General features: G+C 48.5%; 1 protein-coding gene across 12 annotated transcripts in view; it reads left to right on the top strand.

The window, feature by feature from the left end:
* The window catches only part of HDAC4 (histone deacetylase 4), a 363,062-nt gene that overhangs the window by 23,577 nt on the left and 314,400 nt on the right, over positions 1-25,085 (top strand). The window contains exon 1 of one of the 12 annotated variants that reach the window (XM_008965642.6): positions 17,191-23,791. The exons of the other annotated variants lie outside the window; for them this stretch is intronic. The gene's annotated coding sequence lies outside the window, so the exon portion shown is untranslated. Of the gene's footprint in view, positions 1-17,190; positions 23,792-25,085 lie in introns of those variants that run through there. 12 annotated transcript variants of the gene reach the window in all.

The following is a 25,085-nucleotide window of genomic DNA, read 5'->3' as shown; positions in this document are numbered from 1 at the left end:
ACGCCTCAGGGTCCAAGGGGTGTCTCCCGGGCCAGATCTATGTGCACAGGGCATGTCCCCAGGCTGAGAGGGGCACCCACCTGCCGCTGGCATTCCCCGGATGTTGGCTGAGTGGAGGGGCACCGCGTTTGCTGGACAGAGGGGCTGCCTCAGGACGCGACGTCTCCCCTGGAGGACAATGGCCATAATTCTTTTTGAAAACCAGGCATTTTGATGTCCATAGAACTCCTATTTCAGGGAAAATTAGAGGTCCTTGAGGTGGGTGTAAAACCAAGCAGGTGGGGCGCTCCCCCTGTTGCATTTGGAGACAGTCCCAGCAGAAGGTGGCGGCAGCTGAGCTCAGCGCGGCGATCAGTCTTGGGCCTGGGCTCGTCTGCCTGGCCGTGCCCAGTTGTGTCTGAGATGTCCGTCTTGCATCCTGGCAGGTGCTCTAGGGTCCTGGGGGTCTTTTCACCGCGTTGGGTCTCTGCACATAATACTGGTCCCAGCCGGATGAGCTGTCAGCCCTGCCCCTTGTGAGAAGCCAGTGGTGAGACTGTGGCCCTGGGGCCTCCTGCCCGCACCTCGGCTGCTCCAGGTTGGTGGTCTGGGTGAAGTGAGGCAGGATACATCATAGGTCCCTTTGGGGAAGGAGAGTCTCGTGCTCCCTCCATTGTGGTGATGCACTGAGAGGTGTGGAGATCTGCATAGAAGACAGGGCCTCCAGCAGGGTCCAGAGAGGCCCATTGGTGGCAGAGAGGATGCAGGTGTCGGGGCAGCCCTCGCAACAGGTGCTGTGTTGCAGCCTGGAGCAGGCCTCTCATGCTGGCAACACGCAGACTCACGGAGTCAGAGGCCCTGGACATTTTGGGGCCTCCAGAGGCACACGTGGCCTGTGAGCCAGCACCTGTGTGGACAGCGCCCTGGCAGTGGCTTCGGTTAGTGGATGGCCTCGTAACCTGTGGTGGCGACGCCTCCTGAGCTGGGGCAGCTGACGCCTGGGGAACTGCTTTTGGTTTCAAGTTCAGAGTCAGAGTGAGCAGAGGTAGCCTTTGGGCTGCCATAGAGGAGCGCAGCCCACCCTGGCTTTGGGAGGACAGCATCTGGGCACCGAAGGCAGAGGCCCCGCAGGCTGGGGATGTCTCTGAAGCATGCTCACGGGTGAGGTGTTGGTTCCAAGTGACCGTGTCTGGCAGGGCAGTGGTGTGAGTAAGGAAATGGTCTATGTCCAGGAGGGACGGGCGTGGAACAGCTCCTCTTCCAATAAGGACCTGCACTCAGAGCCACTGATTATTGAAACTTGCTATCATCGTGCAACCCCAGTTTGTGCTGTAGTTGTCATCAGTGTGTCAGAAACATTTTGTGCTGTGCTTACTCAGAGAGTCTGGTTCCACCGAGACCCTGCCACCCAGCCGTATGCCTGCATTATGAGGATTTGTGTCATAGCAGTGGCGTGTTCTGTTGAGCACTGTGGCTTTTTAATCGTTACTCAAGTGTGGCCACTCAGGCTGTATTCAGGAACACACGGTCTGAACTAACAAGAAAAAACTAGGCGTCCCGGGCAATCTGTGGCTGGATGGCGTTCATCACCTCCCCCTGGGGTGGGTGTTGTGCTCCCGGCAGGTGGTGTGTGTGGTGTGGCCAGGAGGCCATGTTACTGATGGTAGTAGACACGTGCCTTCGGGCCAGGGCGGTCGACAGAGTCTGTGTCCCACCTCTGATGGCGCGGTGGTGACATCTGGGGCACCATCAGGAGGGTTGTGAGCACACAGCACCTTCCTCACATCTGGGCACCATCAGGAGGGTTGTGAGCACACAGCACCTTCCTCACATCTGGGCACCATCAGGAGGGTTGTGAGCACACAGCACCTTCCTCACATCTGGGCACCATCAGGAGGGTTGTGAGCACACAGCACCTTCCTTGGTGTTTGGATGGTGGAGGGTTGTGAGCACACAGCACCTTCCTTGGTGTTCGGATGGTGGAGGGTTGTGAGCACACAGCACCTGCCTTGGTGTTTGGATGGTGGAGGGTTGTGAGCACACAGCACCTTCCTTGGTGTTCGGATGGTGGAGGGTTGTGAGCACACAGCACCTGCCTTGGTGTTTGGATGGTGGAGGGTTGTGAGCACACAGCACCTTCCTCACATCTGGGCACCATCAGGAGGGTTGTGAGCGCACAGCACCTTCCTTGGTGTTTGGATGGTGGAGGGTTGTGAGCACACAGCACCTGCCTTGGTGTTTGGATGGTGGAGGGTTGTGAGCACACAGCACCTGCCTTGTTTGGATGGTGGAGGGTTGTGAGCACACAGCACCTGCCTTGGTGTTTGGATGGTGGAGGGTTGTGAGCACACAGCACCTGTCTTGCTGTTTGGATGGTGAAACATCATTGCCCAGAACCTGCCAGCCCTGCTTTAGGGACCATCGAAGGACACACTGAAGCAGAGTCAGACGAGGCTGGCCCCAGGGCGTCCAGCAGGCTGTGGACAGGACATGACGTGGTCCAGGTGACACTCGCAGTCGGGTGGGGTGACTGCCAGGCACCCCCCTCTTCTCCAGCACCCTCCCTCATGAGGGCCGGCAAGAGGCCTGGGCTGGGCAAGATTGCCTGCAGTCAGGGGCACTCACTGGTTGAGGGAGCCCAGACTCCCCAGGCCTCCTGGGGGGCCACGGAGGAAACGCCCGTCCAGAGCACCTGGCAGTGGGTGCTCCATGGCAAGCAGTGTCCCCATGCGATCTTCCACCCCAGACTGCCCTTCTGCTGCGCCACTGGAGCCTGTGCGTGACCGAGTTGGCAGGACCCTCTCCTGCAGTCATGCTGGGAGGCTGTGATGGCCTGTAGCGTCCGTGGTGTCTGTGTGCCAGGTAGGCGTGAGTGCCATCCTGTGGATGCTGTAAGGCCTCACCACTCGCTGAGGTCAGTGGCGTTGCCCTGGCAGGGCTGAATCTGCATGGAGGACGCTCAGGCCTGAGGCAGGGGCTTCGCTTCACACATCCTCACGGTGGGGTCGGGCTGGCCGTGGGCCACCAGGCATCCTCGCTGGCCCGGTGAGGACAAGTGAGTGGACGGTCCATGGCCTGGCAGGTGTTCAGGGAACATTTAGGGACATGCGTGGATGGGAGGGTGGGTGGGCGGAGTCCACAGGCCTGCAGGACAGCAGAGAGACCAAGCTGGCTCTGGCATCTCCTGGGGCACCCTCTGCTCCTCTGATTCCCAGGCCCCTGGCTCTGCTGACTTCTTCCTACGTGGCTGCCCTGCCCCAGGCACATCTGGGCGTTCCTGCTGCCTGGTTCCCAATGTCAGTGTTCTTCACAGCTCTGTGGACCCTGCCTGGCTCTGCGTGTTCTCCCAGCTGACCCATCAGACCCCTGCGGCTGCCCTTCCTGCCCGCAGCAGGCAACTCCTGAGTCTGTCTAGCTCACACCCACCCGTCCAGGTGCCCTGGCAGCGTCATCCCTCACCTGGGTCTTCAGGCCGTGAGCCTTAGGGACCGTCCCTCTCTTTAGATCGGGTCTCTGACTTACACAGGGTGCCCGATTTGCACGCTGCCCTTCACGTACCACCAGGGTGGGCCTGTGCAGCTGACAGGACCTGTGGCCAGCTTGGCTCTCATCCAGTTTTAGGTGTCTTATTTTCATTTTATCTGAAATTTGAAATCTGATTATCTTTGATATTCTGAAATTTAAAATTTATCCCATTTAGCACACATGAGTTAACTTAATTTTTAAAGCCTTGTTTTCTGTTCATCTGGGGAGGTTTCCTCCTCTCCTGGTCACCCTCGTCATCATTGTCGGCATCATTGTCATTTCCCTGCAGCGCCTCTGACCTGTGTTTTCCTTTGGTGGGATTCCTGTGAATGCCATTTTGGCTACTGGTTTATTTCTCTGATATTTACTCAGTGTGATCTCCCAGGTCCTCTGTGCAGTTTTGTTCTGCTGTTCACCGGCTGAAGTTCCAGGCGCTCTTCCCTGCTGCCTGATCGCCTCTGCTTTGCATCCGTTGGTGCCTGTTCTGCGGACGCCATAGCATCACTGTTCTCAATGTCCCTCCTTAGAGGGGCTTGAATTACCTCTGTGTCTTCCGGGCTCAGTTTTTCTGTGTACCTTGGTCATTCTTTTTCTTGCTTCAACTTTTTCAGTGGCTGGTCAATTGTTCATATCTAAGTATGAGGAGAAGATACATTTCAGATGGATTCAAGGCTTAACTGTAAAAAGTAAAGCAAGAGAAATCTCCAAAGACAATTGGGGCATCAGGGACCCGTCCTCATTGACCCAGGATCTCTAGAAGCAGACAAAGATGCAATTGACAGAATAAAAACGGCAACTTTTGAGTGGATAAAGATATTAGCAACAAAGTCAATGAAGAAATGAGAGTTTTGGAAAAATATGTGTAACATTTGACAAAACTGAGGCAGGCGGATCACCTGAGGTCGGGAGTTCAAGATCAGCCTGACCTGCATGGTGAAACCCCATCTCTACCAAAAATACAAAAATTAGCTGGGCGTGGTGGTGCACGCCTGTAATCCCAGCTACTTGGGAGGCTGAGGTGAGAGAATCGCTTGAACCTGGGAGGTGGAGGTTGAGCCGAGATCACACCACTGCACTCCAGCCTGGGTGACAGAGTGAGACTCTGTCTCAAAACAAACAAACAACAACAACAACAAGTTTACTATGGAGAGGTCTCTTACAAACTGGAGAGAAAGACCAACATTAGAAAATGAACGCTCAGTGTGACCAGGCAGCCCAGGGAAGAGGGGTCGTTGCAGACGTGCCCAAACTCCCCAGCCCCCAGGGAGATGCCCAGAAAAGTCAGCAGAGATCGTGCTTTTTACCCAGCTTGGCAGAAGATGGCAAGAGAGATGGTGTCCATTGCAAGGGAGGATGTAGAGGCCGCAGCAGTGTCGGGCATGGCTGGAGGAGGTGCGCGGCTGCAGCCTCTTTAGAGGTTGTTCTGCTCACATGTCCTGACGTGAGAAATACGCAGATACTTCACTCAGCCCCCACTCCCAGGGCTGTGCTCCACAGGGGCACAGACCCCAGGACGTGAGGCTGTTTGCACCTGGCAGTCTCTTGCAGTGTTGTGGTGAGAGTCAAACGCTTGGAGGAAAGTCTGTGCCCATGAGTGGGAGAATGCTTGGCTAAATGTTGGCACAGCCACGTGATGGACTCCCCCGAGACATGGTATTGAATGAGAAAAGGAAGATGCTGAGAAGTCTGTAGGATACAATTTCATTTTTGGAGGCAGTGACCACCTGGTGTGTGCATGTGTACATATGTGCACATGTGTGCATTGTGAGCATGTGTGTGTGTGTGTGTGTGTATGTGTATGGAATGGAGGGAAGTGTGGACAGCAACCACGCAAAGGTTTCCTGTTGGGTGTTTGATGGTGGAGAGAGCAGGAAAGAGAGAAAGAAGCTATTGCTCTGAACATGAAGCAGTGTGTCTGTTCTGTCGCTGTGTATAAACTGCTTGCTTGTGCGTGTTGCCACATACACTCTGTAGAGAGAGGGGACCAGAGCTCCTGGTGTACCGGGAGGCCGGGATGTGGGAGTGGGAGCTGCAGAGCAGCGTGTGGAGTGCAAGTCTTTGGGCACTCACAGAAGCGAAGCCTGTCTGTGTGTGTGTGCGCGTGTGTGCGCGGGAGCCCAGCCCAAGGAAGGACCCTGGTGGCCTTGCAAGGGAGCCAGGGACAGAGGTCACCTGTGTGTGTCTTTGTGTGGTGGTGTTACTCTTGTGGCAACAACGACTTTCGTAAATGAGAGTGCATGGCTGAGGCGTTGCTTCTTAAAGGCAGAAGTAAGGAGGAGGGCCCGGGGATGGGGAGCGGTGGGGTGAGTGGCTGGGCCCTTCCAGTGCCGGCTTGAGGGCCTTTTCTCTGGATCACAGACTCCCCGCCTGCTGCCTCGGGCAGCGGGTTCTGTTCTGGTTCTGCAGAGGAGAGTCCTGGGGCCCACTGTCCAGGAGTTCCTGAGACAGAGACCCTCAGGGAGGCTCCCCATCAGGTTCCTATGGGTTCCTGCTTCACCCTGCTGCCCTCGTTGGAGAGACCCCCAGCAGTCTGGGGCCTTGAGGATGCCTCTGGCCGAGCAGCCACCCACGCGCCCTGCCCTGGTCTGCTTTGCAGCTCTGCGGGTGCAGCTGCTCCTGTCCGCCAGCTGCTGGATGTTTGTGGGGCATTGTTGAAATCTCTGATGGATGCTGCCCCCTGCCCCTCCACGGGCTCCTCACTGTTTTGGGTCCATGCCTGTGCTATCACTTGATTCCGATTTAACAAGACAGGTGAATGAGGCAGGGCCGGATGCGCAGGCCCAGATCCTCATCTTTGTGCAAAAGCTTTGAGGAACCACAGGTAAAGGCCCGGGCCACGCCGACAGAGGCTCCAGTCTCCATCCTGCTTGTGCGGCCATGCCTGAGCCAGGTCCCCTGTGCTGTTGCCACACACGTGTGTGTGTGAGTGAGTCCGTGCGTATGTGTGTTTGAGGTTATATGAGTGTATTTGTGAGTGTGAATGTGTGAGCATGAGTGTGAATGTCTGTGGGTGTGTTAAACTGTGAGCATGAGTGCATGTTTGCATGAATGTGATCGGGTGTGTTTAAGGTTATGTGTGTGAGCATGCATGTTTGTGTGTTTGTGTTAGTGTGTAAGTGTGAGTGCCTGGGTGTGAGTGTGCAAGTGTGATTGTGTGAATTTGAGGTTGTGTAAGTGCATGCTTGTGTTTGTATTAGTGTATAAGTGTGTTAGTATATAAGCGCATGGGTTTGAGTGTGCATGTTTGAGTGTGTTCGTGATTGTGAGTTTGTGGTTATGTGAGAGTGTGTGTGAGTGTATAAGGATGTGTGTATGTGATTGTGTGAGTTTGAGGTCATGTGTCAGTGACACACGTGTTTATATGTTGGACTCCTTGTTGGAGCCTGGCCTGAGTGGACGGGGCCGTGGTGCAGGCCGGAACAGGTGTCTGCACAGACAAGGTGGCCTGAGGCGCAGGGTTCCTGCCTGGACAAAGGTGGACTCTGTCCTGGGTGATTCCCTGTCCCAGCTGGGGCCTGCCCTGTGGCTGCCAGGAGCTGAGGAGTGACTGACTCTGGGGGCGACAGGCTGTGGGAAGCCCTGTGGTGTGGACAGCAGCTGCACGTCACTTTATTGGTGGCTCCAAAGGGCAGAGGGTTAGAGCAATTGCCCTAGATGGCGGCTGTCATCGACCATCAAACTAGGAGATGAGGGGCATGTTGGTCCTTCACCTTTATGACTTATTTAGCTGCCTGTAATTCATCCCAGGAACGTTCTTAAAGTAATCATAACCATTTTGAAAAGACCCAGCATGATGCGGGGATGAGCTGTGAAGACAGGATTTCAAGCCCAAGTCCAGCGGGTGCTCAACCAGCTCCTCTGCTCGGCTCCTCCAGGCGCCGCAAGGCTGCAGGTGCACCAGCCTTTCCACCAGGTGCCTGGCCAGCACAAGAGTCCTGCTCTCCGGAGGCCGCTGTGCAGGATCAGCTCTGCACTATCTGTTGCCGTTAACCATGCAGTGCATGACCTCCTGAAAAACACCAGACATGCTTCACAGGCCCCAGGGCTGGCGAGGCAGGGGGCAGGGAGGCCTGGATTCAGGGGGGCGCTGCGGGGAGTCCAGAGTGCCCGTGCTGACTGGGTTTGGTCTGTCTCTGGGCAAATCCAGTTTTACAAGTCTGCTAAGTAGCAGTCTTTAAAACTGCATCTTGATTGGTGTGTCACCTGTCTCCTGCCTGCGAGGACCATACCTGCTTTTACTCTACCCTTTAACAGGAGAGCCCCGAGCCATGTCTTTCAGTGGGATCGAGGGAGTTGGAACATTTCAGAGCTGCGGGGTGCCTCCCTCAGCGCAGCACGTTGGACCTCTAGCACCACTCTCTGACGGTTGTTGGTGGCCCACGGCTAAGGGCTGCGTGGTTGTCTTTGCATTTTTAAACTCTGTTTTGACCCCGCAGAGTCCCTTGGGAAAGGTCGGGATGCTCCCCTCACTGACCTGCCAGTCCCGGGACACAGGGCAGACGGCCTGCCGTCCTGTACAGGGCCCCGTGCATCTGGGCGTGCTTTTCTCTGCCTCATGAAGTGTGTCGCCAGCCACGCTGCAATCATCTGTTCTTTAAGAGAAAGAAAAGTGGAGATGACAGGATATGGCGGTCCTATGATTCTCTCCGCCCACCAGGGAGGAATGGGAAGTTCCCATCAGGGCATGGCGCCACTTTCAGTACAAGCCTTCAGGCATCTGTGCCACTTCCTTTCACACACCCTGCACTGTCCTCAGCTCCTTTAAGCTCTTCATTTCCGTTGTTTTCTATGAAAGGTGGCTACGATTCTGTGTGTTCTGCTTGAGAGAAGGTGGCCCAGGCCTGCTGAGACGTCATGGGCCGTGTCATCCAGCAACCTGGCTTCCGAGGCGCTGTGTTGAACACTTCTTGACTTCATGAGTTTATAAGTACTTCATGCCCAGCTACACCGTGTACGCGGAAATGAGAGCAGGGCTTGACCCGTCTCTTGATTATCTGCAGCAGTTTTAATTTATTTTAAAATAGAAATAGCTTTGCTTTTTACATTAAAATAACGCTTTTTGTAAACAATTGCAACAATAAATAAACTTAGAAAGTAGGAGTTTAACGAACCTCTGAGTTTCGCTCACATGCCTGGGAAACCAACCGGGTTAGCAGTGGGACTGTAGCTTGGAGACATTGCAGCCCACGGGGCTGTCTCTGGGGAGCCCTGTGGCTCGCGGGCTGCCCACCCCGCCCCGGGCAGTCGGCTTGCTGCCACCAGCAGGTGTGAGCTCCAACCGTAGACATGCTCTTGGTCCAGACGTCCATTTATTGGGACCCAAAACTCAGAACTGTGGGCAGTTCAGACCTGGAAAGATGAAAGGGGACCGTCGGGGAACGGGCCGTGCTGCTGTCTTCCTTCCCACTTGTTGGCATCTGTCCAAGCCTTCCCTCCTTTCTTGGAGACTGTCACCAGAGAGGGCCTGTCTGTGTCTTGTCAAACAGAGAGGATTCCTCCCTGCCGGCGAGCCTGTCCACTGCCTGTGTGTGCAGGTCCTTTGTCACCTTCCAGCAGCTTCCCTGGGGTCACCAGGGGAGTGGTGTGCCACCCGTGGGGTTGGCATTCACGTCTCCCCAGGTGCGGGCTCTCTGACAGCTGTGAATAATCACAGCAGCAGGTACCAGGATTGTCTGCGGGTTCCCATCTGCAGGGCAGCCTCAGCTGCCGATGCCGACCTTGATGGTTTTGAGTAGAGTTGGGGAGGAACTTGGGCTATCACCTGGAATCAAAGCACCTTTATTTACTGCTTTGATCCGAAAGAACTCAACACTTAGGAGGGTCCACTCCAGCAGTGATAAGCACCTCACCTGCAGAACAGGGAGGGCTGCCTGCCCAGGTCTCCCACCTCACCTGGGCAGGAGAGGCACCTGCAGCTTGAGACAGGCACGGAGAGGATGGTCCTGACCACTGGGGAGTGTCTGTGTCTGGAGGAAACAGCCTGTGCCCCTCTCCTCAGGACGGAGGCCCTTCACTTGTACCCCCCTGTTATCCCCCAATGGAGAAGGAAGTGGGTGGGCGGCTGGGACACGTCAGTTTCCAGTTTTTCTTGCTTGGCACCCTGTCAATCTTGAGTTTGTTTCAAGAAGCTGTTCTGCTTCCTTGATGAGACCCCCTCCACGTGAAGAAAGGTGAAGTGCAGCAGCGCCAGCCACACAAGATGGTACTGTGCTTTGGACGGTGCATTTCAGGGTCTTCTCATCGCCCCCTTTGCTAATCCCTGAATTCCTCACAGCCAAGTTCTTGTGTCTCTGCGGGCCCCACATCCCTCACATCTGACATTCAGGGCCCTCCTGTGTCTCCGAAGGAAGAGGGTTGGAACACACCTGCAGAGCCACAGTTCTCAAACTCAGGAGCCCTTCACACTCCTGCAAATTAGCATGGACTCCAAAGAGCTTTAGCTTCAATGATTGAGATGCACAGGCTGACTGTCGTTCTGACATGCTTGGGACCAGAAGTGTTCAGGCTCTCAGAGTTTTTGGATTTTGAAGTATTTGCGTATACATAATGAGATATCTTGGGGATTGGACCTGAGTCTAAACATGAAATTTATTTATTTATTTATTTATTTATTTATTTATTTTGAGATGGAGTCTTACTCTGTCGCCCAGGCTGGAGTGCAGTGGCATGGTCTCGGCTCACTGCCACCTCCGCCTCCCAGGTTTAAGCGATTCTACTGCCTCAGCCTCCCTCCCGAGTAGCTGGAATTACAGACATACACCACCATGACTGGCTAGTTTTTGTATTTTTAGTAGAGATGGGGTGTCACCATGTTGGCCAGGCTTACCTCAGGTGATCCACCGGCCTCAGCCTGCCGAAGTGCTGGGATTAGTGTGAGCCACCACACCCAGCCTAAACATGAAATTTATTTTTCATGTTCACCTTATACATACAACGTGAAGGTAATTTCATATAGTATTTTTAATAATTTTGTTCGCCAAACAGTTTTGACTGTGACCCATCACGTGAGGTCAGGTATGGAATTTTCCACTTGGGTTTTCATGTTGGTGCTCAGAAAATTTCAGATTTTGGAGCATTTTGGTTTGTGGATTCTTAAATTAGGGATGCTCAACCTGTATTGGTATTTATTGTATTAGAAACTAACACGCATCTAAAAAATGTGCTTACTCATTTGAAACTAAATAAACCCATTACATGTTAAATAGATAGGTAACATTTTTAATGAAAAATAACCGTTCGGTAAAACAAAGCGTCGTGAGAAGAGAGGCATCATTTTACCCTTTGCCAGTCTATGGAAGGTCTGGCTTAACGGCGACAGTATTTCTGCTTCTCACACCGGCTCTCGTTCAGTCCATATCCACTGTACCCCTGTGAGAGAAGGGCACGTGACATTTTTCTATTATGAACAAAAATTTGACTTCACACACCCCTTGTAAAGGTCTCGGGGACCCTCTGGGACCCCAGATGGCATTATGAGGACCGCTGTTTTAGAAACGGGTTTCTGTGTGGCTGGGGGCCTGGGGGCTGATCACTTATTTGGCCGATAGGGTCTTTTGTCAAAGGGTTGTTTTCCATCCGCAAGTGCCTGTCAGTGACGGAGGCTTTCAGGCATGTTGTTGGTGAAGCTCAATTCAGGCCCGTTGTTGGTGAAGCTACGCGTGCTTGGGTGCATGGTGGTTATGGTGGAAGAGATCTTTCCTTACTTAGTCTGGTACTGACATAAGGTTCTGGGGCTGTTTGTCACCTGCCCCGGGGGTGCCCTGCGTAGGGCAGGGATAAGTCATGTTTTCCTTCGTGGGGTTGCAGCCATCTGCCTGGGACCCCACTGGCCTTTTGCTCTCTCAGGGGGTTCATGGCAGTTGGTGTTAAATGATCCATTGAGCCCAGCGTTTCACACCGTAAGTCAAATCCCTGGGCCTCCTGTGTGTCTGTCTGAATCTTTTTCTCTGAAATTCTTTTATTTCACAGCGAACGGAAACAAGTCTTGTTTTATCTGGATGCCTTCTGCATTTGGACTCTTAATCTCCAGAGTTTATTTTACCAATAAGTTTGTACATGCTAGAGATCATAGGCCAGAATGTGGATCTTTATCCACTCTTACGCCTATGCAGACTGGCAATAAACACACCTAGGCATCTGCAAAAGGGCCTCAGTGCTGACATCTCTTTTCCTCCATGGAGAAAGTTCAGTGCTGACGTCTGTTTTCCTCCATGGAGAAAGCTGATGCTCTGTTGCTGCTAACGGACAATTATTCTTGTGTGTTCATCTGTGTGTCTGTGTCCGCCAGTGCCACACGCGTGACCCTGACAACCCTGCTCTGTGCATGCATGTTTGTGTGTGTCCACCAGTGCCACACGTGTGACCCTGATGACCCTGCTCTGTGCATGCATGTTTTTGTGTGTCCGCCAGTGCCACACGCGTGACCCTGACGACCCTGTTCTGTGCATGCGTGTTTGTGTGTGTCCGCCAGTGCCACACGCATGACCCTGACGACCCTGCTCTGTGCATGCGTGTTTGTGTGTGTCCGCCAGTGCCACATGCATGACCCTGACAACCCTGCTGTGTGCATGCATGTCTGTGTGTGTCACATAGTGCCACGCCAGTGACCCTGACGACCCTGGTCTGTGCCTGCGTGTCTGCGTGTGTCCCCCAGTGCCACGTGCGTGACCCTGACGACCTTGGTCTGTGCATGCGTGTCTGTGTGTCCCCTGGTGCCACACACATGACCCTGACAACCCTGGCTTGTGTGTGCATGTCTGTGCATGTCCCTCGGTGCCACATGCATGACCCTGATGACCCTGGCCTGTGCAAGTGTGTCTGTGTGTGTCCCCTGGTGCCCCATGCATGGCTCTGAAGACCTAGCCTTGCTGGCTCCCATGGCCCTTCCTCTTTATCCTCTTGGTATCTGATCTTCCGAACGTTCCAGAATGAGAGGGTGGGGGAATCAGAGCCTCAGATGGAATGGTGGCCTCAGCTCAGCAGAGCCTGTTTTGGCCTTGTTCAGCATAAGCCTGTGGATTGTGTGAAATGCTTCCTATTTTATTCCCGTTACAGCACAGTGAAATGGAATTTTATTACTTTCAAGTGTAGAGTCCATTATGAAGCTAAAGTATAAATCTGTCCCAACAAATTATGGAGGAAAAATATCTGAAGTCTTGCGCCATGTGGCCACGTATCATAAAATGACACTCTTATAAAACACAATAGCCAGACCTTACACTCCACATTTCACTAAGGAAAACAGTGCTTATTAAACTCACTGTATAGACAGGAGTCAGAAATGTCATATAGCAACAGTTTGCTTTCTAAAGCTTAAAATTTATTTCAATTTTAATTACCCTAAATTCAAATTAAATTAATCATTTAATTACACAAATTAAAAATGATTTCATATATATTTTGTCTGACAAACCTGACTTAGTACCTCTTTGGGAATTCCCTGTTTTTTCTCCATTTAAAATCTGCACCCTGTGTTTGCACCCTCGTGGGTTCTGAAAGAATTCTTTTCCGTTTCTGCGAGGTTTCTTTTAAGAGGAGTAGTATGGTGACGATTTCTCCTACATGTACTGATTGTAAGAAATGGTGGCAAGAACTATAAAATACTTCCTCACTGTCCGGAAAGTCCAGGTAAGATCGTGCAAGCTGCATGGACCAGTCAGATCGGTATTATTTGGATCTTTCTTGGTGCAAGATGGCTTTGAGTCATTGGTCTGCACCAGTTTTTTATTGAATTATAAAATATATGAGAAAAGTACACAAGCCAGGAGGGATATGCGGGTGCTGACTTTCTGCAAGTGAAGGCTCTGCCTCCTCTTCCACGGATCAAGGAGCAGGTGTTCCCCCCGCCACCGCTCCCTTGTTCTTCCTTCAGTGGCCGTCCCCCACCCCTCCCAGGGGAACCTGTCTGGACGTCTCCCACCTCGGATTAGTGTTGCCTGTTTTCACATTTTATGCACATGGAGCCCTACAGTAGGCGCTGCTGTGTGTGTCTGCTTTTTCTCAGCATGATGTTTCTGTGATTTATCTGTGTCACTGCATATAGGTGTAGTTTGTTTATTTTTACTGCTGTATGGTGTTCTGTGGTATGATGACATCACAAGGTATTTATTCGTGCAGCTGTTGGCACGTTTGGGAGGTTTCTGGTTTTTGACTGTTACAGATAATGCTGCTGTGTCTTCGTAGATGTCTTTCTGTTGGGTAGATGCCTCGGGCTGGCATTGCTGGGGCATGGCACTTGTGTGGCTGTAGTACCTGCCACCGAGGGGTTTCCCACAGGGTGTGTGCCGTTCACTGTTTCGTGACCTCGTGTGTGAGTGCCGGCCAGCCACATCCTTACCAACACATGGTATCCTTTCGTTTACAGATTTTAGCCATTTTGGTGGGTATGGAGGGTTCCGTTGTAGCTTTATCGCGTTTCCCTGCAGTCACACATGCGCGGGACCTTGTGTGTGTTGATTGACCACTTGGAATCCTGTCTTGTAAAGTACCTGTTGATGTGTTTTGCTTATTTTTCATTCAGGTTGTCTGCCTTTTTCTTAGTGATTTGTAAGAATTATTTATACATTTTGAATATCCGTCCCTTGCTGGGTGTATGTGTGGCAGGGTCTCTTCTATTTTGTGGCTTGCCTTTTCCCTCTTCTGCATCTTTTCATAAATGAATGTTCTTAATTTGAGTGCAGCACAATTTATCATTTTCTTTCCTTCATGGTCAGTACCTTTTTAACATCTGTCTATCTTTGCCCACCTGAAGATATTTTTTGTTGTTGTCTTTTAGACCAGGCCTCATTGCTTACCTTTAATATTTAGGTCTGTGATCCAGCTCATACTAATTTCCATCATGGCGGGCTGTATGGGCTGCGGTTCATTTAGCATCAAAGAGCAGTTGACACAAGCACTGCATATTGAAAAGACCCTGTTTTCCCTATGGATTTGGGGTGGAATCCTCACAATAATCAGATGACTCTGTGTTGGTCTCATTCTAGCATATTCTCCTTGGTTTACTTTAATTACACAAGTTTAGAAGAAGTCTTGATATTTGGTAGTGTGAGTCCCCCAAGCTTGTTTCTCTTCCAGATTGCTATTTCAGGTTCTTTGTGCTTCCATTTAAAATGTAAAATTGTCAGTTTTCAAAAAAATTCCGCTGGGATTTTGATTGCGATTGCATTGACTGCCGATTACTTTGCAAAACATTGACATCTGAATCTCATTGGGGTTTCCGGTCCATGCACATGGTATATTCCTCCTTGTATTGAGATCTCTAATTTCACTTATGTTTTATAGTTTTCTATGTAGAATTCTTCTACGTCTCTTGATAGATTTAGTCCTGTATATTTGCCAATATTGTATGCTATTATAAATGTTATCTTATTTTCAAAGCTTATTTTGTATTTGTTTATTGCCACTGTATAGAAATACAATAGCTTTTGATTTTGGTACATTATTGACCTTTTACTCAGCAATCCTGTAAAATTCACTTAGTTATTTTAATAATTATTGGTAGATTGTTTTGAGTTTTCTGTGTATACACTATATCATCTGTGAATAGTGACATTTTCCTTTCTAATCTTTTTGCTTTCTTTTCTTTTCTTGCCTTACTGCCCTGGCTAGGATCTCTGCCAGGGTGTTGAGTGGAAATGATGAGAGTGGGCATCCTGGCCTCACTCCCTGTTTGGGGAAGGCTCTCTGTTGCCCAGGAGATGATGTGTATTTGGCGTTCTGGACTGGGTTCTGCAGGCTGCTCTCCTTCGTGTGACTCTGGGTTCTCCTTTTGGTTCACTAGCACTGGCTGTTCCGTCACCAGCATGGCAGGCTGAGGCCGTGGTGGGCACTTTGAGCCATAGTCACTGCCCATGAAATGGGGTGGGGAGGGTGTGTGGTAAGGGACAAAACTGGCCCTCCCCACACTGTCACATTTCTTTGTGGTAGCTTGGTAAGATTTTTTAGAAGAATGTTCTCTGATGGATTTATAGCTTCTAAGACTTTTGCTCTTTGGAAGGTTTATGGCTTATTCCATGAAATTAAGTCAACCAAAATTTCAAAATTTCCAAGCTGCGGGAGGAGGAACCATAGGTAACCTTAGATTCCAAGTGTTTGGTGAAGGAAATACACCCACACTTAAGCGTTAGTGATGCATTTGCTTTCATTGATTCTGTGTGGAGCAGAAATGAAAAGAGAGAGATGTCTTTATGTAAACAGATGCCCAGTGTCGGAAACTGCCCACTTGGCAGAGTGACCATGGCTATCTTGCTAAAGGTGCTTGTAAATTAAAATCACAGGCTCTGTGGCTCAATGTGGACTTCTAGTGCATCTGCTAAGTTAGGGGAAAATACATCATAAAAGGCATTGTGTTTGAAAGTTGTAATATGTCCACATTCGTCTATTATTTATTAGAATGTATTTTAGTTAGGGATGTACAGATACACATTTCAAACGTCCTTCAGAAACAAATGGATCCTTGAGATCTTAGTAGCATGTGCTTTCCATGTGTTTTCTTAGAAAAGTGATCATCCTAGTTCTCTAATCTGGTTAGTGAAGTATCATTAGACACATACATCAAGATAAAAAGAACTAGATCATGCTTAAGTCTTATTAAACCATTTAATTTCTAGTACGTTTTTATGTTGTGAGTGTTGTGTTGGGTTGTTCAAAGACACACCACCTAAGGGGAAGGTGACGGAATGGGCAGAAAGAAGAGAGGTGTATCAGGCAGAGAGCTGACTGATGGGTTCTCATCCCATATCCAATAGAAAAGACTCTGCTTTCCTCGTGGGCTCCAGATAGCGCTGCTTTCTTTATGAGGGGTTCCATTTAGTTTGCAGCTGTAGAATCGTTTGTTCTTAACTCCATAATTTTTCTCTTCTCTGCCTGTGATCTTCATGAGGGAATGTGAAGTTTTTCTTTTAACCCAGATATTCTGAGGGCCAACAGCAGTTCCCTGCATTGTGTGTGACTCTGGCTTTCTCATGGCAGCCCTCTGCAGGCTCTCTGAGGCGTTGGGAGTCCTGAGGCTTAAAGTACCACAAACTTGTGAATTTCTGGAATCTTTGATATCAGATCCTTAAAACTTAACTCTAGCCCCCAGAAGGCAGAAAACGGTTTCTTTTGCAATTTGCTTTCAGCTTCAGCCCCCTGTGAGGTAGTTTCTGAGGGGAATCCAGGAAGACCTTAAAAACGTTCATTCAGTTCACAGTTTTATTGTGTGCCTACTGTGTGCCTTGGGCCAGGGGTGCAGCAGGAGGTCACATTCCAGCCAGGGGCAGGCAGAGGGGCCGACAGATAATGAGAAAACAAACAACTACTTAATGTCAACATAGAATGAAATATCAGAAAAAGGAAAGAACTTGGAAGGGCAAGAAAGTAGGGTGACAGGAATGAGCGTCTGGGGTGGGGCGATCAGGAGCAGTTTCTGGGAGGTGGGACGTGGGTGTGGAGGTGGAGAGAGAGGTGCCTTTCCTGTGCTTACCTGCAGCCTCTAAGCCGTCTGGAGAACTTCCATTTCCCAGACAGCGTTGGCCCCAGAGCCTTTTTCCTACAGCACACCAGGGATGCCGATGAACTCCAACACAGTACTTCTATGGGGAGAAAAGAATCAGGCTCAGGGGTGATAAGGAACTGGTCCAGGGTGAGAGAACACACTGGGGTAGTGCTGGGGCCAGGTGGAGCTCAGGTGTCCCCGCTCCCTGTCTAGTACTCTTTCCCAAGGGACCAGGTGGAGCTCGGGCGTCCCCGCTCCCTGTCTAGTGCTCTTTCCCAAGGGACCAGGTGGAGCTCGGGTGTCCCCGCTCCCTGTCTAGTACTCTTTCCCAAGGGACCAGGTGGAGCTCGGGTGCCCCCGCTTCCTATCTAGTACTTTTTTCCAAGCCAGAGTCCGGGGGTGCGAAGAGATACATGTCCCCGTTTGCTCTCAGTAGAACTTGCAGCCAGGCACGGGGCAGGTGCTCATCAGATAAGCCAGCACATGGGTCACAACAGACCCAGCCAGAGCCAGAACAGCATGGGGTCCTGCTGCAGGAAGGCAGGGTGCCTGGGCAGACCCTGAAGGTCCTGTCTGTGGCTGTTGGAGCTACTTTTTTAGCCCAACTGAGCATCATGGCTGCTGACTCAGTCTCCCCAGCTGTGACACGGGGGCTGGGGTCTCCGGGTCCCCTTGCGGCTGTCTGTGGCATCTGTCTGCCTTGTCCTATTTCCCTCTCTGGTAATGATTCTTTAGTTTTCCTTCGAGGAATGACCTTCATTCCCATTGGTCTCACCTTGGTGGCGCTGCCTGTCAGGGTGTCCTGGCCTCCCTGGTCAAGGGGTGTGGCTCAGCGCAGGCCATCAGGTGTGGTTGGACAGTGTTCTGGAGGGACTCGCCGTTAATTCCTGCCTCTGGGTCCCTCCACCTGCTTTGCCAGCTACCCCGTTCACTCCCAGGAGCGTCCTCTGTTTGCCTAGATTATCCAAAGTCAGTTTTCTATTGCTTGCAACCATGAACTCCTAACAGGTGTACCTTGAGTCTAGCATGCCTGCTCTGTGAAACCTGAATTCTCACTTCCTTTGGCTCAAGCACTCTGTGTTCTCGCCGGTTTCCAGAAAGAAGGGTTCATAGACTGTGGGCATTGATATTCTGTCCAGCAGGTTCTGGAGCTGGCTTCTTAGCCTCCTCATGTCAGAGCCACTCGTCTACAGATTCCTGAGTCTTCTGCTTCCTCTCTAAATCGCAGCTCCCACTGGCTTCCTCCCAGGAGGCTGTGGCCAGTCTTCTGCTTCTCTAAATCACAGCTCCCACTGGCTTCCTCCCAGGAGGCTGTGGGTGGGCCCTGGTGACCTGGCTCTCAGTGAGCCTTCACCAGAGGCACCAGGGAACGACCATTTCTGGCTGAAAAGGTGACCCGAAGGCTGAGTATGTGACCGAGTGGAGGGGCATGTTCTCCATGCACTCCCCAGTAGCTGGAGCCCCCACCCCCCAGCTCTGGGAAGGGGTCCCCACCCAAGCTGCTTCTGTCATCTTGGCCTGTCCTAGACCCGACCCCAGGTCCTCTGTCCTGCTCAGAAGCCTTCAGTGGCTTCTGCTTCCCTCAGCGCAGAGGACACAAGATTCTGAGAAGCCCTCTTGTTCATGACACAGCCGGATTCTGGCCACATCATGTGAAACATGTTTCCCATTAGCTTGGCTGTGCATGTAAAAGTGAGGAGGAACTCACATGGTAATAGGGTTACATGGGTATATGCATTTTCAAAATGGTGCCATTAACTTTCGGACGTTTCAGTGTAGGTGGAAGGAGGTACCGATGCAGCGTGAATGCCAGGGTGTTGGCCGGCGTTGAAGCTAGATGCTGTGGGCTGTCACACAGTTCTCTTTACTTTGTATATGTTTGAAGTTTTCATAATATAAAAGCTTTGTTTTTAAAGAGAAATTCATGTTAAAACCTGTGAAATCTTAAATTGCAAATATCAATATGAAAACACCTTTTTTTTACTTAAAATATTTGTACTTTTTACATATCCAAAAAATAAACAAATGACTAAAACCAACCAGTATGTGGGGAACCCAACATGAAATACATATGCTAACCAAGGAATTTAACTCTCTTACAAATGCGCTCACCTGATAACTTTGGAAACGAGCGTCTTACCTGGATACGGTAAGGCTGAGAACAAGGAGAATCGTGTATAAATGGTGGTCTTGTGAATGTGTTTCTCGTGTGTAGAGGTTAGCGATTCTGAAATGACTTTGTGTGTGTACCGGAATTAAACAAATGAGAAAAGATACTGTAGATAATAGGAACCAGGTTTCCCACTGTTAGAAAGATATTTAATAAAAACAAGGAAAGAGGAAGACTAAAATACACCTTGTGATGTTGGGATCTGAGGTCTCAGTATAGACTCATGATTGTTCAAGTGTAAACTCATACAGAGATACTGAGGTGTGAGTGAGTCCCTACGCGCGCTGCCTGCTGAGAGGGCCCTGCACGCTCTGTCGCCCAGCAGCAGTGAGCACACCTAGCACTAGATTGGGTCTGAACACAGTTCTCCCAAACATGGATCCAGGGTTCCCTGGAGAAGCCGTTGATTCCGGGACTGTGACAGGGACATCTTGTAAAATCAGAAAGTAAGCAAATGCTCAAAAACAAACAAACGAAAGACTGGATTGGATGCTTGCCAGAAAAACCTAGGAGCTGGTTTGCAGGAGCTCCCGACGGCCGGCGCTTTAGCGCCAACACCAATGGTGGCGATATGGGACTAATAACACAGCGGATAACGTAACTATCTGTGAGTCCACACGAACGGAAGTAGATTACTGAGTCACTGGAAAGATGGAGCAGTGAAAGCTCATCCTTGCCTTGGAATTCTAAGTAATAAGTGCAGCAAAAAGGAGGCGATTTGGATGTCACCACTAGGCAAACATCATGACAGTGAGTGTCACAGCCCGGCTGCCCTGATGGATCCAGGCCCACGAAGACGTGTGTTGATATGTGTCTCTCTCGAGTGAGCTTCGGTAGCTTGGGCTTTTCAAGGCACTTGTTTATTTCATCTAAGTTGTCAAATTTATTGGCATAAAGTTTTTCATAATATTCCCCATTGTCCTTTTAATATTTGTGCAATCTGTAGTTAATTCCACTCTGATTTTTTTTTTTTTTGGAACAGAGGCTTGCTCTGTCACCCAGGCTGGGGTACAGTGGTGTGATTTTGGCTCACTGCAGCCTTGACCTCCCGGGTTCAAGTGATCCTCCCACCTCAGCCTCCCGAGTAGCTGGGACTACAGGCATGCACCACCATGCCCAGCTTATTTTTTTTTTTATTTTTTGTCGAGACAGGGTTTCACAATGTTGCCCAGGCTGCTCTCGAACTCCTGAGCTCAAGCAATCCCCCCACCTCGGTCTCCCAAAGTGCTACGATTACAGGTGTGAGCCACCACACCTGGCCCCCTCTCTCATTCTCGATATTGTTAATCTTTGTCTTTTCTCTTTATCAGCTCTGCTAGAAGTTTATCAATTTTATAGTCTCAAAGAATCAGCTTTTAGTTTCATTGATTTTTCTCTGTTCTGTTGTCTTCTGTTACTGTTTTTTTTTTTCTTATTTTGAGTTTAATTTGTTCTTTTTCTAATTTTTTAAGGTGAAACCTAAGGTCATTGAATTGAGGCCTTCTTTTCTAATACAGGCATTTGGTACTTATGTTTCCTCCTAAGCACTGCAGATTTTTATGTTGTATTTTCATTCGTTTCAAAATGCTTTCTAACTTCTTTTAAATTTTTTCTTTGATTCATGATGTGTTAGTTTGCAAATACTTAGGATTTTCAAATATCTTTGTTATTGACTTCTAATTTAATTTCAGTTTTGTCAGTGAACATACTTTGTATGACTTGACTTGTCCTTTTGAATTCGAGACTGGTTTTATGGCCCAGAAGATGTTCTATCTTGGTAAATGTTCTGTGTGTGTTTTTAAAAAAGAACGTGAATAACGTGTATTCAGCCGTTGTTTATGGAGTGTTCCATGAATGTCATTTTGGTCAAGTTGGGTGGTAGTGGTCAGGTCTTCTCTGTTCTTATTTTCTGTCTACTTGTTCTAACAGTTACTAAGAGCAGGGTGTGAAAATTCCCAGTTAAAATTGTAGATTTGTCCATTTCTTATGCTTTTATTATTTTATATTATTATTTTATTTTATACCTTGTGATGTTGGGATCTGAGGTCTCGGTATAGACTCATGATTGTTGAAATGTAAACTCATATGGAAATATCGTGGTGTGAATGAATACCTATGCACACTGCTTGCATCAAGTATGAAGCCCTGCCAACAGGTGCATAAATGTTTAGGACTGTGTGCCCACTTGATGAACCAACCCCTTTATCATTATGAAGTGGTCTTCTGTATTGCTGGTAGTATTCTTTCTTTAAATTTTACTTCGATATACATATAACCATTACAGCTTTCTTTTGATTAGTTATGTGATATACATTTGTCCATCTTTTAATCTATTTCTATATTTTAAATATAACAAGATAGATTTCTTGTAGGCAGCACATAGCTGGGTGTATAGTGCTTGGGGAAGATTGACTGTACGTTATAAAACACAGAGCCTCCTCTCTCCAAAAGCTTTTTAGTCCCTCCTCACACTATTCCTCTTTATACTCTGAGAAAGTAGGGTCTCGCTTTTTTATCCAGTCTGACAACCCCTGCCCTTTAAATGGGGTGTTGAGACAGTTTGATATGCTCACTGATATAGTTGGGCTTGGCTGTCTCCAATTCTGTAACTTAGATGCTTTAATTCTTCCTCTTACTGTTCCATCAAACTGCTTTCACCTTTTTAAAAGGTAAATTTCTATGTTTACTGGACTTTTCATTGATCAGGACTATTATATATATATATTTAAAACTATGTGATGTTTTTCTTCATGTAATGTAATGTTCTCTGTGTAATGTTTTTGTAATGCCTTGGTGATGAAATAGCATAGTTTTGAATAGTCTACTGCAACTTTTCTTTTTTCTAAGATAAGCCCTTGTGTTTTTAGTATACAGTTTTGCAAGAGTGTGAGGTTCTTCCAGAACATTTCTATTATAGTGAAAATGCCTGTGCTCTATTGAATCTGCAGCTGGGAGAAGAATCCGTTTCTAGCTGTCAGCACTATGTTAGGTGAAACCTTGCTAGACACTGGACATTTGGCTAGGAACCGTGCATGTCAGCTTGCCAGAATTATAGCTTTGAGAAGCATAATTGACCAGTATTAAAGTGAACACAGAACAGGGTAGGAGTGAGCACACATAGCCTCTTGGCAGTCCTCAGGTCTGGACTAGAGCTTATTCCTATTTGAAGATAAATAAACAGAAACAAACCTCACCTTTGGACCTGTCAAAAAAAGGGTATCCCAGAATGTATGGAAGAGGGAAATACCCTGAAGTGCAGAAGAATATGCCTCTGAAAATGAAATTAAATCAGGAAAAAATATTTTCAAAAGGCTTTGGCTAGAAGAATACCTGGCTCAACAAAGAGAAGCAGAAGGTGATGTATGAGGAGGGACTAGGCCGAGTGAGAAGATGATGAGATGAGTTTAAAGGGAAGTGGTTGAGAACAAAGAGTTCATGGCTTAGTTAAAATCTGTATTTGAAGCCATAAGGAATAAAATGGATATTGTGGAAAATAGCAGCAGTGAAGTGAAGAACATACTTGAGAGGCTGCCTGGGAATGCAGAATAAACAACAGATGTGTCACCGGTGAAAGAGGCCAGATCTGATGGGGAGACTTCAGCCAAATAGCATAGGAACTCTGAAGAAGCCAGAACAAGTTTAACAAAAATAATAATCAATGACATAATTGAAGAACATTTTCCTGAGCAGAAAGAAGACCTATATTTGTTGAAAGAGTCATGTTTTGAACAAAATAAAAGACTCTTACTTATGTATCTTCTGACAACGTTTTTGAATTTTAAGATTCAAGAAAAAAATGCCAGTAGATTCCAGGCAGAAGAAAATGGTAACAACCACAACATCAAGACTCGGCCCCCAAAGTTTTACCTGGAAAGAAGCTGTAATTGAGCTGGACTTAAACTTCCCTACAATGTTGAGGGGGGAATGACATCCAAAGATTTTGAGGGGGGCATATTTGTGATCTAAGATTTTTATACCCAGCTGAGATGTGTTTTTTTGTGTGAAGGATACTGTCATCTGAGATTTGTGAGGGTTTGAAAAATATGCCATCTACATTCCCTTCAAGAAAATGTCTCTTTCTGACCAAGAGATGAATAAACATTCTGACCCTGAAGACAAATAAGTCATTGTCATTCCTAAGGAGATAACCAGATACAGAACAACAGTCATGAAGATATTAATCAGAGTTGTAGATACAATGAACATAAAATTGGAAAGCATCTAGATAGCCAGCCTTGGGGGCGGGGGTGATTCTTTACATGATGAACTGGTTAGAGTTCTTTGGTTATAAGCAATTGGCAAAAAAAAAAAAAAAAAAAAAAAAAAAATTTCTAGACTAATTAAATCAAGAAAAGGAATTGGTCACACTTTTAAAGAAAGATGAACACAGAAGCCTCTGAAAGCACTTGAGCTGGGATCAGCCAGGGACTCTCAGTGGTAGGAGTACTGAGACTTGTCTCTTTTGGGTTCATCTAGTGACTGATCTATTGAAGAGGCAGGCCTTGGAAAGAGAACTTGATGAGCTCAGCTGGTGCCACATGCCACTCTTTGGCCCGACACTTCCCTGGGAGCAGCAGGCTCATCCGAAGCTCCTGAAGTGGGGCGGGGCAGCTGTCTATCCACACATGGAATAGGAAACAGCCCTTCAAAACGAAGCTTACCAGGTATTGTTAATGCCATTGGAAAATGCCTGGCTGTAATATCAGCACAGAGAACGTGATAGACAGCTGTATCACTAGAGGTTCGTATGGGCAAAAGGCAAAGAAAAACAACGGCAAGGAAGCATGTCAGAATGTTACCAAGGGCTTGTCTCTGTGTGATGGCATCATGGATGACTTTTTAAATACTTAACCTGTGATGCGCATGTATTGCTTTTATAAGCAGAAAATGAAAACCTGAGAAAATGGTCATTACTAAGACAGAAACATGAGAGAACTATTTTAGGTTATCATGTTACGTGAGGAATGCGGACTTTAGAATTAAATTCTGTGATTACACAGACATTGTGACTACGAATGTCTATGGATCCAGGGTGATGCAAGCGTGCAGTAATGACATTTTGTGGTGGGAATGTGCTGAAAGTGATTTTTCTTTTAAAACATTTTATTTCATATTTATTTTGTAAGCTAATATGACAGAATAAATTTATATTAGTTGGAAGATACTCTGCTTCCTTTCAAAAGCCTAATGTTGGGGAAACTTCTGGAAGGGGTAAGGAAGGTGTCTCTAGATCAGATATTTTGAACCAGGGGATGATATTGTCCCCCAGAGGACCTTTGGCACTCCCTGGAGACATTCTTGGTTGTCATGACCTGGAAGATGCTGCTGGCGTCTGGTGTGTGGAGGCCCAGGATCCTGCTAAATATCTTATAATGTGTATGGCAGCCCTACACCCCAACACCTAAATACGCAAACCAAAATCCCAGTGGTCCTGAGGCTGAGAAACCCTGCTCTCTGGAGACATTTTTACATGTCTGTGATTTACTAACAAAAATCCCGCTGCTCGTATTTGTAGAAATGATTCCGTCGAACTGTTCTATCTGTCCTTGGTCAGAACAAGGATAAAGAAGGAAGTTGGTGGGGCGTGGTGGCTCAAGCCTGTAATCCCAGCACTTTGGGAGGCTGAGGTGGGTGGATCACTTGAGGTCAGGAGTTTGAGACCAGCCTGGCCAACATGGCAAAACCCCGTTTCTACTAAAAATACAAAAATTAGCTGTGCCTGGTGGCATGCACCTGTGTTCCCAGCTACTCGGGAGGCTGAGGCAGGAGAATTGCTTGAACCCAGGGTTGCAGGGGTGGTGGAGGTTGCAGTGAGCCCAGATCGTGCCACCACACTCCAGCCTGGGCGATAGAGCAAGATTCTGTCTCCAAAAAAAAAAGGAAGTCATCGTTTCCCTAGTTGGATGTTGTTTTCCAGATCGGAACTTCCATGTTGTAACTCCAGTCTCTTTTCTCCTT

Source organism: Pan paniscus, chromosome 13 (assembly GCF_029289425.2).
Source record: "Pan paniscus chromosome 13, NHGRI_mPanPan1-v2.0_pri, whole genome shotgun sequence".
Taxonomy (NCBI): Eukaryota; Metazoa; Chordata; class Mammalia; order Primates; family Hominidae; genus Pan; species Pan paniscus.
Note: the sequence above shows the minus strand (reverse complement) of the source record. Positions and strands in the feature narration are given on the sequence as shown.